The following is a 16,326-nucleotide window of genomic DNA, read 5'->3' on the forward strand; positions in this document are numbered from 1 at the left end:
TTTTGCAGTCTGTAGGTAGTCTTTTTACTCTTTTGGTGAAGGCTTTGGATGAGCATAGGTGTTTGATTTTTAGGAGCTCCCAGTTATCTAGTTTTCCTTCTGCATACTTAATAATGTTTTGTACACTGTTTCTGCCATGTATTAGGGCTCCTAACGTTGTCCCTATTTTTTCTTCCATGATCTTTACCGTTTTAGATTTTATATGTAGGTCTTTGATCCATTTTGAGCTCGTTTTTGTGCATGGTGTGAGGTATGGTTCTTGTTTTTTTTTTTTTTGCAGATGGATATCCAGTTATGCCAGCACTGTTTGTTAAAAAGACTGTCTTTTCCCCCATTTAACTGCTTTGCAGCCTTTGTCAAATATCAACTGCTCATATGTGGATGGATTTATGTCTGGATTCTCAATTCTGTTCCATTGACTACTGTGACAGTATAACCGGTTCTAAGATCAGTTAAAGTAAGGCCTCCCACTTTGTTTTCTTTTTCAGTAATGCCTTACTTACCCAGGGCCTCTTTCCCTTCCATATGAAGTTGGTGATTAGTTTCTCCACCTCATTAAAGAATGTCATAGGGATTTGGATCGGAATTGCACTAAATGTATAGATGCCTTTCGGTAGAATAGACGTTTTATAATGTTAAGTCTTCCTATCCATGAGCAAGGTATGTTCTTCCACTTATGTAAGTCTCTTTTGGTTTGTTGCAGAACTTTATTCTAGTTTTCTTTGTATAAGTCTTTTACATCTCTGGTAAGATTTATTCCTAAGTATTTTATCTTCTTGGGGGCTACTGTATCTTCTTGGGGGCTACTGTAATGGCATTGATTTGGTGATTTCCTTTTCGATGTTCTTTCTGTTGCTGTAGAGGTATCCAACTGATTTTTGTATGTTAATCTTGTATCCCGATACTCTGCTGAACTCTTCTATTAGCTTCAGTATTTTTCTTGAGGATTCCTTAGGCTTTTCTGCATATAAGATCATGTCATCTGCAAATAGAGATAATTTTACTTGTCAATCTGGATGTCCTTTATTTCTTTATCTAGCCTAATTGCTCTGGCCAGGACCTCCAACACAATGTTGAATAAGAGCGGTGATAAAGGGCACCCTTGTCTGGTTCCCGATCTCAGGGGAATGCTTTCAGACTCTCTCCATTTAGGATGATGTTGGCTGTTGGCTTTGTATAAATGCCCTTTATTATGTTGAGGAATTTTCCTTCTATTCTTATTTTGCTGGGTTTTGGTATCACAGATATGGTGGCTTCATAGAATGAGTTTGGGAGTATTCCATCCTTTTCTATGCTCTGAAATACCTTTAGTAGTAGTGGTGTTAACTCTTCTCTGAAAGTTTGGTAGAACTCTGCAGTGAAGCCACGTGGGCCAGGGCTTTTTTTTTTGTTGTTGGGAATTTTTTGATTACCTTTTCAATCTCTTCTTTTGTTATGGGTCTATTTAGTTGCTCCACCTGTTTGTGGTAGTTTAGGTAGGTAGTGCATTTCTAGGAATTCATCCATTTCTTCTAGGTTTTCAAATTTGTCAGAGTACAATTTTTCATAGTAATCTGATATGATTCTTTTAATTTCAGTTGGGTCTGCTGTAATATCACCCATCTTATTTATTCAGTTTATTTGCTTCCTCTTCTGTTTTTCTTTTGTCAGTTTGGCCAGTGGTTTATCAATTTTGTTGATTTTTTTCAAAGAACCAGCTTTTGGTCTTGTTAATTCTTTCAATTGTTTTTCTGTTTTTTTTATTCCATTTAGTTCTGCTCTAATTTTTATTATTTGTTTTCTTCTGGTGCCTGTGGTTTTCTTTTGTTGCTCTCTATTTGTCCAAGTTGTAGGGATAATTCTTTGATTTTGGCCCTGTCTTCTTTTTGGATGTGTGCATTTATTGATATAAATTGACCTCTGAGCACCGCTTTTGCTGTGTCCCAAAGGTTTTGATAGGAAGTGCTTTCATTCTCATTGGATTCTATGAATTTCTTTATTCCATCCTTAATGTCTTCTATGACCCAGTCGTTTTTGAGCAGGGTATTGTTCAGTTTCAAAGTGTTTGATTTCTTTTCCCTGCTTTTCCTGTTATTGATTTCCACTTTTATGGCCTTATGGTCAGAGAAGATGCTTTGTAATATTTCAGTGTTTTGGATTCTGCTAAGGCTTGCTTTATGACCTAATATGTGGTCTATTTTAGAGAATGTTCCATGTGCACTAGAAAAGAATGTATACTTAGTTGCTGTTGGGTGGAGTGTTCTGCATATATCTACGAGGTCGAGTTGGTTGATTGTGGCATTTAGATCTTCCATGTCTTTATTGAGCTTCTTTCTGGATGTCCTGTCCTTCATGGAAAGTGGTGTGTTGAAGTCTCCTACTATAATTGCGGAGCTGTCTATCTCACTTTTCAATGCTGAGTTTGTTTTATGTATCTTGCAGCCCTGTCACTGGGTGCGTAAATATTTAATATGGTTATATCTTCTTGGTGTATTGTCCCTTTAATCATTATATAGTGTCCTTCCTTATCCTTTCTGATGGATTTAACTTTAAAGTCTATTTTGTCAGAAATTAACATTGCCACTCCTGCTCTTTTTGATTGTTGTTTGCTTGATATATTTTTTTCCATCCTTGGAGTTTTAGTTTGTTTGTGTCTCTAAGTCTAAAGTGTGTCTCTTGTAGGCGGCATATAGACAGATCATGTTTTTTAATCCATTCTGCCACTCTCTGTCTCTTTATTGGTGCATTGAGTCCATTTCGATTCAGGGTAATTATGGATAGGTATTTAGTGCTATCATTTCGATGTCTTTTTTTGTGTGTTGTTGACAGTTTCTTTTTCCCACTTAATTTTATGTACTGAGATTATCTTTATATACGTCCTTTCCTCATATTTGTTGCTGTTGATTTTGTTTCTGCTGTCTCTATTTTTTTTTTTTTTTTTGTATTTTATTTTGATGAGTAGGATAGTTTGTTTCTTTTGTGGTTACCTTATTGTTTACCCTATTTTTCTAAATTTAAACCTTACTTTTATCTGTTTGTATCGCCTCTATCTTCCTTTCCACATGGAAGGTGTATGATTACATTTCTTAGTCCCTCTTTATTATTTTAATGTTGTCTTCTTTTATATAATAACATTGCTGTTACCCTATTTTGGGTTTTTTTTTTTTTCTTTTAATAATCTTGCTTTGTTTTTTTGGATTTCCCTGTCTGGGTTGACTTCTGGTTGCTCCGCCCAGTGTTATAGTCTTGGGTTAATAGCTAATATTATTGATTTTCTAACCAAAGAACTCCCTTTAGTATTTCTTGCAGTTTTGGTTTGGTTTTTATGAATTCCCTAAACTTGTGTTTATCTGGAAATGTCTTAATTTCACCTTCATATTTAAGAGACAGTTTTGCTGGACATATGATTCTTGGCTCACAATTTTTTTTCCTTCAATTTTTTAAATATATCATCCCATTGCCTTCTTGCCTACATGGTTTCTGCCAAATAGTCCGAGCTTATTCTTATTGGCTCTCCCTTGTAGGTGACTTTTCATTTATCCCTAGCTGTTCTTATAATTCTCTCTTTATCTTTGGTTTTGGCAAGTTTGATTATAATATGTCTTGGTGACTTTCTTTTGAGATCTACCGTATGTGGAGTTCAATGAGCATCTTGGATAGATATCTTCTCATCTTTCACGATATGAGGGAAGTTTTCTGCCATCAAACCTTCAACAATTCTCTCTGTATTTTCTGTTATCCCTCCCTATTCTGGTACTCCAATCACTTGTAGGTTATTTCTCTTGGTAGAGTCCCGTATGATTCTTAAGGTTTCTTCATTTTCTAAAATTCTTTTCCCTGATTTTTCTTCAAATATATTAGTGCCAAGTGATTTATTTTCGAGTTCAGAAATTCTGACTTCTACTTGCTCAATTCTGCTCCTCTGACTTTCTATTGAGTTGTCTACTTCTGTAATTTTATTGTTAATCTTCTGAATTTCTGATTGCTGTCTGTCTACGGATTTTTCCAGCTTATTAAACTTTTAATTATGTTCCCAAATAATCTTTCTAATTTCTTCAATTGCTTTATCTGTGTGTTCCTTGGCTTGTTCTGCATATTGCCTCATTTCCTTCCTGATGTCTTGAAGGGTTCTGAATATTAAACTTTTGCATTCTGCCTCTGGTAATTCCAGGGATGCACTTTCATCTAAAAGATCCCTGGGTTCTGTTTTGAAAGCTTGTTGAGGTGATCATGGTCTGTTTCTTTATGTGACTTGATATTGACTGTTGTCTCTGAGCCATCTGTAAGTTATTGTATTAGTTTATGCTTGCTTGCTGTGGCGTAGCTTCTTGCTTTGTTTTGTTTTGATATACCCAAATGGGTTCCTTGAGTGTGCTTGCTTGCTTATTTTCACCTTTGGAGCTCTGATGCCCTGTCCCCAGATGGCTAGAGCTGTTTTCAAGTATATCAGTCTAGGAGTCCATTCACTTTTCTTGTATGAATTCAGCTCAGGTTTCCAGGTAGATGATTATCAAGTGTGTGGTACAGGCTCTGTCCTACAGTCTTAGAGGGGCAGAGGTAATTGGCATATATACCAGCATCTGATTGCAGAGGGGTCATGCTCTGAACAAGGCAGGGGGCTGAGAACCAACCTCTGAGTGTCTCTGAGGAAAGCGCACCCCTGTTCCCTAGAGCATGCATGTGGGTGAGCTCTGCAGACGGACCATGGGCACCCAAAGCTTTTGGTTGTAAGGACTGGGAGGTACCAGTTATCCTTGGACCCCTGTCGTGGGTGTTTGGGTGACCTGAGCGGAGCTACCAGTCCTTAGGTCCCTGATGTGGGTAGGTGAGGTCCTTGTTTAATAGGCGAAGCAATGTCAAACATCAAACACCCACCTCTCCACCGCACAGCTGAAACTGTTGGAGTCTGCTAACAAGGGCCTATTCTCCCGAAATAGGCCCACACAGGTCCATGCAGAAGGGAAAGGTGTTCAAAGTCCATGGACTGTTTATGCCTGGACAGGAGCCGCTTCTGCCCTGAGCTCCCCCGGTTAGTGGAGCTAGCAAATTATCTTTTCCATCAATTGCCAATTTTTTCCTTCTCCAAGACCAGGAGGATGGCTCTAGGCACTCAACAGTGCCTACCGCAGGCACAGGGAATTCAACTGTTGAAGCCGGCTTGGGGGTGGGGGAGTACAGTAAAATACACACAAGTACTTAGCTTTGCCAAGAGCGCCATTTTTCTCAGGTTCTGGAGGTCTGAGTAGGCTATGTGGCTGACTGCTTCTCCCTAAGGAAACTGCGGCCGAACGCTGGTACCAGCCCACCACCGCCGCCACTCTGGGAATGGTGCCTGAAGGCTCCCCGTGATTCAGGTCAGGTAACTCCTCTCTGCTTCTCAACGGTCTCCTCCTCCCCTTGCCCCTCAGTTCGTTTTATAAGCTTGCCTTTGAAGTTCAGGGCTACCAGCTTGTCACAAATATACTCGTTTCACTTGTTTTTTCTGGTCTTTGTTGTAAAGAGGGCTTGCTGGAAGCGTGTGTCTATTCTGCCATCTTGGCTCTGCCTCATCCATAGAACCTTTGATCAAAATGTTCAGTAATGGTAGCTAGCCACCATCCAGTTCTTCTGGTCTCATGGCAAAGGAGTCAGTTGTTCTTGGAGGCAATAGGCCACACATCCATTTCCTCCTCCTATTCCTGACTTGAAAGGAACCATGGTAGTGCAGTAGTTAAGCACTCAGCTGCTAACCAAAAGGTCTGTGGTTCAAACCTACCAGCCACTTCATGGGAGAAAAATATGACAGTCTGCTTCGATAAAGATTACAGTCTTGGAAATCCAATGGGGCAGTTCTCTTCTGCCCTATAGTGTCGCTGTAAGATGGAGTCGATTCGACAGCAATGGGTTATTCCTGACTCTCCTTCTTCCTCTGTTGCTCCAGGTGATAGAGACTGTCTTAAGTGCGGTTCTCTAGAGAAACAAAACCAGTAAAGTGTATAAATACATATAGAGAGAGATTTATATCAAGGAAACAGCTCACATGATTGTAGAGGCTGGAACATCCCAAGTCCATGGATCAGGATGTAGGCTTTTCTCAATTCATGTAGTCACAGGGGCTGTTGAACCCAAGATTAGCAGGGCTTTTGCTCACAGGCCATGAAGATCCACAAATCCTAAGATTGGCAGGCAAGACCAAAAGGCTTCTCCTGATTCACGTAGCTGCAGTGGCTGGCAAACTGAAGATCGGCAGGTTGGAAGGCAGGGCTATTGCTCATATGCAGTGCAGATTGATGAATCTCAAGATTTGTGGGATAAGCTGATAGCTCAAGTTCTAAGAACTGGAGGTCAGACGCACAGGAAACAGCTGCAGGATCCACAGCAAGCAAAAAATAAGAACATCTGCTTATATTCGGATCCAGGCCACACCCCTGAGGAAACTCCCTTCAACTGATTGGCTACTCAGAGCAGATTCCATCATGAGAGTGATCACATATAAACACTGAGAATCACCCAAGTTGACACACAATCTTAACCATCACATAGACCAACTGTTGTGCTTTGGATGCCTGCTTGCAAGCTTTTAAGACCCCAGGCACTATGCAATGAACTAGGAGGTAGAACAGAAATACTAAACAAGTTATCAGGCCAATTAACTGGGATGTCTCATGAAACCATGACCCTAAACCTCCAAAACAAGGAACCAAATCCCATGACATTTTTGGTTGTGCATAAACAGTCTCAGCAGCTACTTTTGTTTTTTTTTCTGTCATTGTTGTAAATGTAGAAACTGCATTAACATTAATTGGGTCAATGTCACTGTTAAGAAAAATTATCCAAAACTTGGAAATTGGACAAAAGAAAGAGTAGACGCCCTTTCAATGTCATACTGCACATTGTCTAACAAGCTCACCTAAAAATTATTTCTTCCTCTAGCAGATGTACCTTTGTTTGACTTGCTATTCATTATTTATTAGGTTTCAGACTCGATGAGGTTAGATGATAACTTGTCCATTTTTGTCAGGCAGAGATGCAAATGACTGTGCTATAGAAAAGATCACCCTAACATTTATAGCTTTAATGGCTGGTATAATATTAACCGGAGACCCTGGGTAGCACAAATGCTTAAGCACTCAGCTACTAACCAAAAGGCTGGTGGTTCAAATCCACCCAGAAATGCCTCAGAAGGTCTGCTGATCTACTTCCAAAAAATTAGCCACTGAAAACTCTACGGAGCACAGTTTTACTCTAACACACATAGGGTCACCATGAGTCAGGATCAACTCAACTTTCTTTTTCTTTACAATATTAACGAGGCTTGCATCTAACATGATGGAGAAACTTAGACTCTGGATATATTTTGAAGATAGGGCCTACAGGATTTCCTGAAGGATTAAAAGTGAAATGTGAGAAAAAGACAGGCATCAAGAGTAACTCAGCCAGAGCAACTGAAAGGATGGAACATTTACTCAATGAGGTAGGAAGACTGTGGGAGAAGAATAATCTGGGAGTAAGATCAGGATTTCATTTTTGTACATATGTAGTTTGAGATGTCCATTAGACAACCAAATAGAAATTGCACGTAGTCAGTTGAATACATAAGTCTGCAGTTTAGGGGAGAGATCTACGCTGGAAACATAAATGTGAGTATCATCAGTGCACTCAAAACCAGGGGACTAGATGAAAGAAAGATGTAAGTGTAGAAAGCGAAATATACGAGCTCTGAGGTACTCATATGTTCAGAAGCATGTGAGCTGAGGACAACAAAGAAAGCTGAGAAGAAACAATCTCTGTGTCTACACTTTTTATAACTTAGATTTAGAACCCACCTACCTTAGTCATCTAGTGCTGCTATAACAGAAATACTACAAGTGGATAGCTTTGACAAACAGTTTATTCTCTCACAGTTTTAGAGGCTAGAAGTCAGAATTCAGGATGCCAGCTCCAGGAAAAGGCTTTCTCTCTCTGTCGATTCTGGGGGAAGGTCCTTGTTATCAACCTTCCCCTCATCTAAGAGCTTCTCAACACTGGGACCCCGAGTCCAAATATGCACTCTGCTCCTAGCTCTTCTTGCTTGGTGGTAATGAGGTCCCTCTCCTCTCGCTTCTCTCTTTTATATCTCAAAAGAGATTGACTCGAGATACAACCTAATCCTGCAGATTGAGTCCTGCCTAAAATAACTTCCTCTAATCTAGCCTCAGTAACATCATAGAGGTTAGGATTTAAAACACATAGATACCCACATCAGATCAAAAATGGTTAACAACCACACAATATTGGGAATCATGGCTTAGGCAAGTTGATACACACTTTTGGGGGACACAATCTAATCCATAACACCACCCTACTCAGGTATGATCTAATCATAATGAAGAGAACCCTATTTCCAAACATGATCAAATCCACAGGTAAAGGGCTTAGGATGCCCACAGGTATTTGGAGGGGACACAATGTAATCCCTAACAGATGTCAACACATGGTGTGTTCTGGAGACCAGGCTGAAGGAGCAGCTACCCAAGGGAAACTCTTCATTGCGTTACAGGTAAGAGGCAAGCCTCACTTTGCAAGCACACGCCAATCCTCTGCTCACATTAGGTCCACTAACATCCCATTGTTAACGCGGCAAGAGCTGACCACTACACTCCTTGAATTTTGAGACTACATTTACTTAAGGCATGTTGTTGAGGGCATTATTATATCACTCAGCGTTCCTTATATAAAATGCCACATGAGAACTTCTTCTAGAATACACTGCTAGGGAAGAATTTGTTTTCTGCTGAAGAGTCACTTTGCTTTTTATATTCCAGAACTACAGATTTAATCGTATTTCCCTTTTCCCCCTAACTACAAGGAAGCTTAAATTCAAATTCTGTTGATACAGGTAGGTAGGTAATGATATAGATAGATAGATAGATAAGACAGACAGACAGAAATATGGAGATATAGATCTATTCTTTTTTCTTGTTCCTGACTTTGTGTGTCTTACTTTATAAGACGCCTGTATCTGTAGAATGAAGAAAGGAATAAATGCATATAAAAATTTACATGGGAAAGTTATTTTGAGAATTATGGTATTACTAAGGTCTCAGGAAAACCTTCAAATACAATAGAACACAAGTAACCTCAATGGATAAGAAACTTGAAACCATACACTATAAAAAAAACTATTGAAGAAAACAGAGACATTTAGAGAAGACTTGAAGGAACAGAACTGATGTTTTAAAACATTGACAAGGCTGTTATATTAAGAAGATTAGAGAAACCAAGATTAGGTTTGTTTTGTGTCATCTCAGGAGTGGCTGGTGGATTCAAACTGCTGACCTTTTGGTTACCAGCCACTCTTAAGCCATTGAACCACCAGGGCTCCACAAGAGTAGGATTTATAACTAAAATTACAGAGAAGCACATTTTAACTCAAAACAAGGAAAACTCCCTAATAGCTTTTCCAGAGATGAAACAGACTGCCTCAAGGGTAGTGGGTACTTTATTTTCGGAGGTGTTGAGACTAAAACTCATTTTCAAAGAAAACAATCTAAGATCTTGTCCAACTCCAAGATTCTGAAACTGGAAATTTTTCTAATTTCTTGGATGTAGAATCATATTTCAAATACAGAAGTAGTGGAATTATTGTAGACTTGATTATAATAATCCATATTTCTTCCTATCCCCCAAGGTATACAGACATCTGCACAAACATACCATACACACACCCATATATGCATACAACAAGACTTACCTAGTACAAACACCGCTGAGTACCTTCAGGTGCTGTGGCCTGCCTTCAACCTTAGTAATTCAATAAATACACGATATAATTTTCACTATAAATAACAATACCAAGGATTATGATAATAAAAAAAAAAAAACATTGTTTTGTTTCAAATATATATGTCTCTTCCCAAGTGCTTCATCTATCTGTCCTTGGGTCTCATTCTGGGTGAACGGAACCACAGCACCACGTCCTGAAGTCTGCTCATCTGCTCTTCTCTGGCAGAGCTGAGCTGCACAGAGGATACTAGGGAGGGGAGAGATGGGCCTGAGCTAGAGGGAAGGGACAGAAGAGAGGAGTGAAGGGCCAGGAGATGGAGAGAAGGGCAGAAAAGCATAAGGAGCAAAGTGCACTATGTCCTTCAGAATAAAATGCAAAGACCGAGTTCCAGGCTTTCTGTAGGTTTTATTCCAAAAGGCATCTGAACATACTGTCTCAGTCATCTAGTGCTACTATTACAGAAACACCACAAGTAGATGGCTTTAACAAAGAGAAGTTTATTCTCTCATAGTCCAGTAGGCTAAAAGTCCAAATTCAGGGTGCTGACTCCAGGAGAAGGCTCTGTCAGCTCTGGAAGAAGGTCCTTGTCATCAGTCTTCCCTTGGCCTAGGAGCATCTCAGCGCAGAAATCTCAGGTCCAAAGGACACGCTCTGCTCCCGGCACTGCTTTCTTGGTGGTATGAGGTTCCCATGTCTCTCTGCTCACTTCTCTTTCATATCTCAAAAGAGACTGGCTTAAGATACTACCTAATCTTGTAGACCTCATCAGTATAATTGCTGCTAATCCGTCTTACTACATCATAGTGATAGGATTTACAACATATAGAGAAATTACATCAGAAGATAAAATGGCAGACAATCATACAATCATACAAGAGAATCGTGATCTAGCCAAGTTGACAGATACTTTGGGGGGACACAATTCAATCCATGACATGTGCCATTCCGTCTTCCTTAGACTAACCACCTTCGCACACATCCTAGCCCTGGTATGTAAGGATCTCCAGACGTAGACACCCAGACAATAATGTATAAGAAAAGGAGAGAGTTGCAGATATATAAACTGAAAGATTAGAAGAGACGGTATAAATGGGCTCTCCTTAGCTCAACCCCACAGTGTAAAATAACACAAGCTCTTGAACTGGGCTAGCCCTGAGAACAAAGGTGAAGCTGGAGATTTCTCGTTGCCTCATCTCCAATTCTGTTTAAGTAACTTCCCTGTCGAAAACTTTCCTGGCTGATCTGAAATGTAAAGAACTTGGAGGGTGCGGTTCCCATCTTCATGATAAAAAAAAAAAAAAAATGCTGAACAAATTGAAAATCAACAGCTCTTCTTAGACCCATCAGATACTTAAGGTCACAGGGCAAACCACTGCCTGAAAAACTGGAGAGTCAAGCAGATACAGAGAACCTCAGCTTAGCAGAGGGAAACTGCAGCTGGTGCCAGCACTGGGTAGGAATACTTAAAGGGTAAGAGACAAATTACTGGAGACTGAGAGTATACTAGCTTGAGAAATCAAAGACTCCTGGGGGCCCAACCTTAAAGGGGTCCTACACTTTCATGAGTTTTACCTCAAAAAACCCACCAGGTTCTCAGGGTGAAATGGAAGAAAAAATCCCCTTGTATATTCAGCAGGGAGAGGGGAAAAGTAACCATTTGAAATATACCCTGAGCTCTCTATTCTTCTTAACAAAGGCCTGTCCTCAAGAGAAACTATTTTACCAGAGCCCAACCCACCTGGGGGAAGGGAAATACCTAAGTCCAACCCCCTCTGCTTTTTTCCTTGTGAAGTTGCTGTCAATTCTGACTCATGGTGACCCCGTATGTGTCAGAATAGAACTGTGCTCCATAGGGTTTTCAAGGCTGCGACCTTTCAGAAGCAGATCATGAGGCCTTCCTTCCAAAGTGCCTCTCGGTGGGTTCAAATTGCTAACCTTGAGGTTAAGTAGCCAAGTGCTTAACCGTTTGCACCACCCAAGGGAAAGGAAAATACCCAACTCCAGTCCCCACTAGCCTTCCTGACTAATCTAAAGCGGGGGAGGGGGGCGGGGGAGGAAGCTAAGAAGCACTTGCTAAGAAGCACTTGTGAAGGTCACAGCCCAGGGGCATAAGTTCACTAAAAGACTGAGACCTAATCATAGGAGCATAGAACATTTCCGCTCCCCCCGCCACACAGACGAACACACTTTATCATCACATCAGTAAGTCTTCTATATAATAGGGGATCATAGCAGAAAGAACTGAAAGCCTCAGACCCTATTTAAGGAGATTCTAGGGAAACCCAAAGACAATTGGGGAAATCAAAACAAGGACACTAAAGAAAAATTTAGCCTCTGAAACTTACAGCTATGGAAAACAGTAAACATAACTCCTTGACAGATAAGCATAAAACCTCACACTAAAGATCTATTTATCTCAGTCTCTTTACCCAATACATCATGTCTGGCTTTCAACAAAAAATTACAAGGCATGCAAAAAAGCAAACTACACAGTCTAAAGAGACAAACCAAACATCAGAACTAAACTCAGATATAGCAGATATTTTAGAACTATCAGACTGGGAATTTAAAATAACTATGTTTAATATTATATGCTAAGGGCAGTAATGCAAAAAGTGAACAACATTCAAAAAACAGATGAGTAGTCTAAGCAGAGAGATGGAAACCCTAAGAATCAAAAGAAAATGCTAGAAATCAAAAAACAAAGAATGCCTTTGACGGGCTTATCAGTAGACTAGACACAGCCAAGGGAAGAATCACTGAGCTTGAAAACATGGCAATAGAAACTTTCCAAACTGAAAAGTAAAGAGAAAAATTAGTGGAGAAAAAAAAAAAAAGAACACAATATACAAAAACTGTGGGACAGTTACAAAAGGTATAACATATACATAACAGGAGTACCAGAAGGAGAAGAAAGAAAGTAACAGAAGAAATACTTGAAGTATTAATGGCTGGGAATATTACAAAACAAATGATAGATACCAAACCACAGACCCAGGAAGCTTCAAGAACACTAAGCAAGATACATACAAAAAAACAAAAACAAAACTACACCTAAGCATGTCATACTTGAACTGCAGAAAATCTTGAAAGAAGCCAGAGGGGAAAAAAGAACCCTACATATAGAAGAACAAAGATAAGAATTTCATTGAACTTCTCTTCAGAAACCATGCAAGCAAGAAGAGAGTAGAATGAAACATTTAAAGTGCTGAAATAAAAAGCACCCCCAACGGCAGAGACAAAAATCCAGGCTTCCGTTCTCAATGTATGGAGCTGGTACCAGGAAGTGAGTGCCCAGATATGTACATTTCTCATCCCTCCTCATATAGGTGTGGCCATGTAACTAATCCTAACCAATTAAAAAAAAAAAAAAAAAAACAATTAGATGTGAGAAAAAGACATATGCATTACCTTAGGGCCAGGTCTTTTTTAAAAAGGGTGTGTCTTCTCCATCTTCTCTTACCCATTGTGTTGGGTGGAAAAAGAAAACCATAAGGCCCTCGGGTGTGGCAGAGCCACAAGATGGAAGGAACCCAGGTCTCTAAAACACAGTGTGGAGGAGAGTCACCTGTGGACCAGGAACACCCACAATGGACTGTTACATAAATGAAAAGTAAATTCCTATGCGTGTTTGAGCCTTTATACATTTGGGGGTCTGCTTGTTATGTAGCTAGTATTATATTGTTGACCTACTGCTGTTAAGTTGATTCTGACTCATAGCAACCATAAATGATAGAGTAGAACTGCCCCACAGGGTTTCCAAGGAGCAGCTCTTGGATTGAAACTGCCGACATTTTGGTTAGCAGCCGACTCTTAACCACTGCACCACCAGGTCTCTAGTATTATACTAAGTATTATAAATTCCTTTGCTCTTCTTGAGAAGCCTCTAAGAGTGTTCCTTAACCCTCCTAGGTGCTCTAACCACACACATTCCCCTCTCCAGGAACCTCCCAAGCCCTTCCAAGAACTGTCCTGAGCAAGATTCACCTTAGCATTTTACCAAGATGTCCCAGCAAGATCTTGAGGCTTTACTGGGAAATCTCCAAGGTCGTGTCACGTCTTGCTCTTTCTCTGAAGTGCCAGAATCCCAAGGAAGAAGCACAGTCAGCAGTGACATTCCCTTTCCTCATATGGCTCTCCCTCCCACCCCTCCCACTCTAGAATTTCCTTCTCCACATATCTGGGCGTTTCCCTCATGAAATAAGTAATTCTCCTTTCCCCTGCCTCAGAACGTACCCCTGAGGGCCAATGCTAGGGGCCCCAAGCCCAGGGTTGCCTTTTGTGCTTGTCCCAACCAGCTACAGTCACAAAAATGCTGTATAACAAGTCACCCCAAAACTCAGTATTTTAAAATAACAATGATCTCATTCACGTTCACTGGTCTGGCCAGGACAGATCTGTAGCACATGTTTCATTCTGGAGCCCAGGCTGGTGGGGCAGTGGTTACCTGAGCATGTTTTTGTCATAGCAGAGGTCAAAGGCTCCCAGAAATGCAAATGGAAACATATGAAGCCTCTTAGGTCCTATGTTCAGAATTCATATACAGTCACTTCCACTCACACTCCATTGGCCAAAGAACATCACTTGGCCAGGCCAACTGAAGGGGTATGAAGTACACTTTGCACGCATGAGACTTCAGCAAGTGTGTGGATGTGTTACACTACCAGAGGGACACGATGACTCGAGACTATTAATTCAATCTGCCACATCCCTGAGGAATGAAGGAACGTGGGCCAGTAGCTCTGCTGACCTCAGGGTTGTGAAGCATCTGCCGAAGGAGCTCAGAAACGTGTATTCAGGAGGAGATACTACAGTTCATAATCAGTATTTCGTGGGATTTGTGGCTCTTTAGAATCCCTAAGACTTGTTCACTGCATTAATTAAATAGGAGATGAGGTTAGACCAGTGGCATCAGTAAAGAACTATTATGTTGAATGCATAAACAAAATACCAAACCTGTTGCCATCAAGTCGATTCCAACTCATAGTGACCCTACAGGAAGAGGAGAACTGTCCTATAGAGTTTCCAAGGAGCACCTGGTGGATTCGAACCGCTGACCTTTTGGTTAGCAGCCGTATCTCTTAACCATTATGCCACCAGGGCTCTTCAGCACTGATATTTGTTAACCACCCACTAAAAGAAATCTGTGCTACTGAATTACCAGAGTCATGCACTGTCTCAATGACTTACTGCAGACTACGATGAAGTCTTAAGAAAAATAATGAGGGCTGTGGGTTCAACGTCAAGAATTCAGGTGAGTCACAGTTGGGCAGGTCTCCTTTCCCAGACAGGGTTGCATGAAAACATTAAGGCTCTCAAGAGACTAAAACCCTAACATAATATTCCTTTTTTGCCTATCCCTTAAAAAAAAAAAAACCCAAACCTCTCACCCTCAATTTGATTCTAACTCATAGTGACCCTAAAGGAACCACCCCACAGGGTTTCCAAGGAGCACCTGGTGGATTCAACTGCCAACCTTTTGGTTAGCAGCGGTAGCTGTTAAGCACTATGCCACCAGCGTTTCCATTTATCCCTTAACTAGTATTAATTTTCTTAAGAAATCGAGGAACCAGCAATGCTTCCAGTACCTACCCCCCTTCCTGACACCCTTCTCACTTCTCCGTTTGAACCTGCCACTTTCTCAGAAAAGTAAAGACGGGAAAGTCAATCAATTTCAGCTAAGGTGTCACTTTGGCTCTAAATGTGCTAACTTTACACACAAAAAGGACGGTTTACTTAAAACAAACAGAAATTAATTTTAACACCCCCTCTCTGTCAATATTTGAATATTCTTCTCCACCCATCTATTGGACCTTCTCTGGCCTTGGGCTGTCAGCCCTCATTACAATTCAAAGACGTGTGTATCATACTGTATTCTACACTAGATGCGCAGCTCCACATTGGTCTCTCCAGGGCAGAAAGAAGTAAAATTCACATCTAAATAAAAAGGAACGACTCCTGATTACTGATCACAAACACCTGAAGCGATCTTCCCTAGCAGGTACTCAGATTTCAGGGACAGTCTGAAAAGTTCCCAACAAAAACCCAAACCCACAAATCTAGAACGAGAAGGGCTTTTCCATCTCTTTTGTTGTATTGTCCACAGAGCTGCAAATAAACAATTCCCCTAAACATCTCGAGAAAAGGTTCTTCTATACACTTACTTCGTCCACGGGATTACGTGCTTGGGATTTGACAGGCAACAACCACAAAAATCATGAAGTTCCTTATCCGTATGTATCAGGAACACAGTTCTGAACATGTAACTGCCGGAATAAGAATATTCTGCCGAAACGATCCCGGACCGCATTCTTTTGCCGGTCTTGCCTTCCTAACACATTACCCGAGCTTGGCGAGAGTGCCGAGAGCGGCCATCCAAGCAAGTGCAAGCACTAACGAATGCAAAAAAGCACATGGATGTGTGAACCCACGGCCGACTCAGCTAAAAGCGAAATCCGGGCTCTTCCGCCTCCTCGGCGCAGGGGTCAAACACAGTGCAAGAGAAGCCGACTGCACCAGAAGACGAGGAGAAGGCAGGGGGCACCGCCGCCGCTGCCCGCTCGCTACCCCCGCAGGCCAGCGAGGCGGCGGACCGGGCCGGG

At 41.0% G+C, this 16,326-nt stretch overlaps 1 long non-coding RNA gene across 1 annotated transcript; it reads right to left on the reverse strand.

Moving 5' to 3' along the window:
* Positions 1–242: 242 nt before the first annotated feature.
* Positions 243–16,311, reverse strand: LOC135230826 (uncharacterized). The gene is made up of 2 exons (XR_010321591.1): positions 15,889–16,311; positions 243–5,928 (listed from the first exon to the last, which is right to left on the reverse strand). It is a non-coding gene; the product is annotated as an uncharacterized LOC135230826 (long non-coding RNA).
* Positions 16,312–16,326: the final 15 nt, after the last annotated feature.

The sequence above is a fragment of the Loxodonta africana genome, chromosome 3 (assembly GCF_030014295.1).
Source record: "Loxodonta africana isolate mLoxAfr1 chromosome 3, mLoxAfr1.hap2, whole genome shotgun sequence".
NCBI lineage: Eukaryota > Metazoa > Chordata > Mammalia > Proboscidea > Elephantidae > Loxodonta > Loxodonta africana.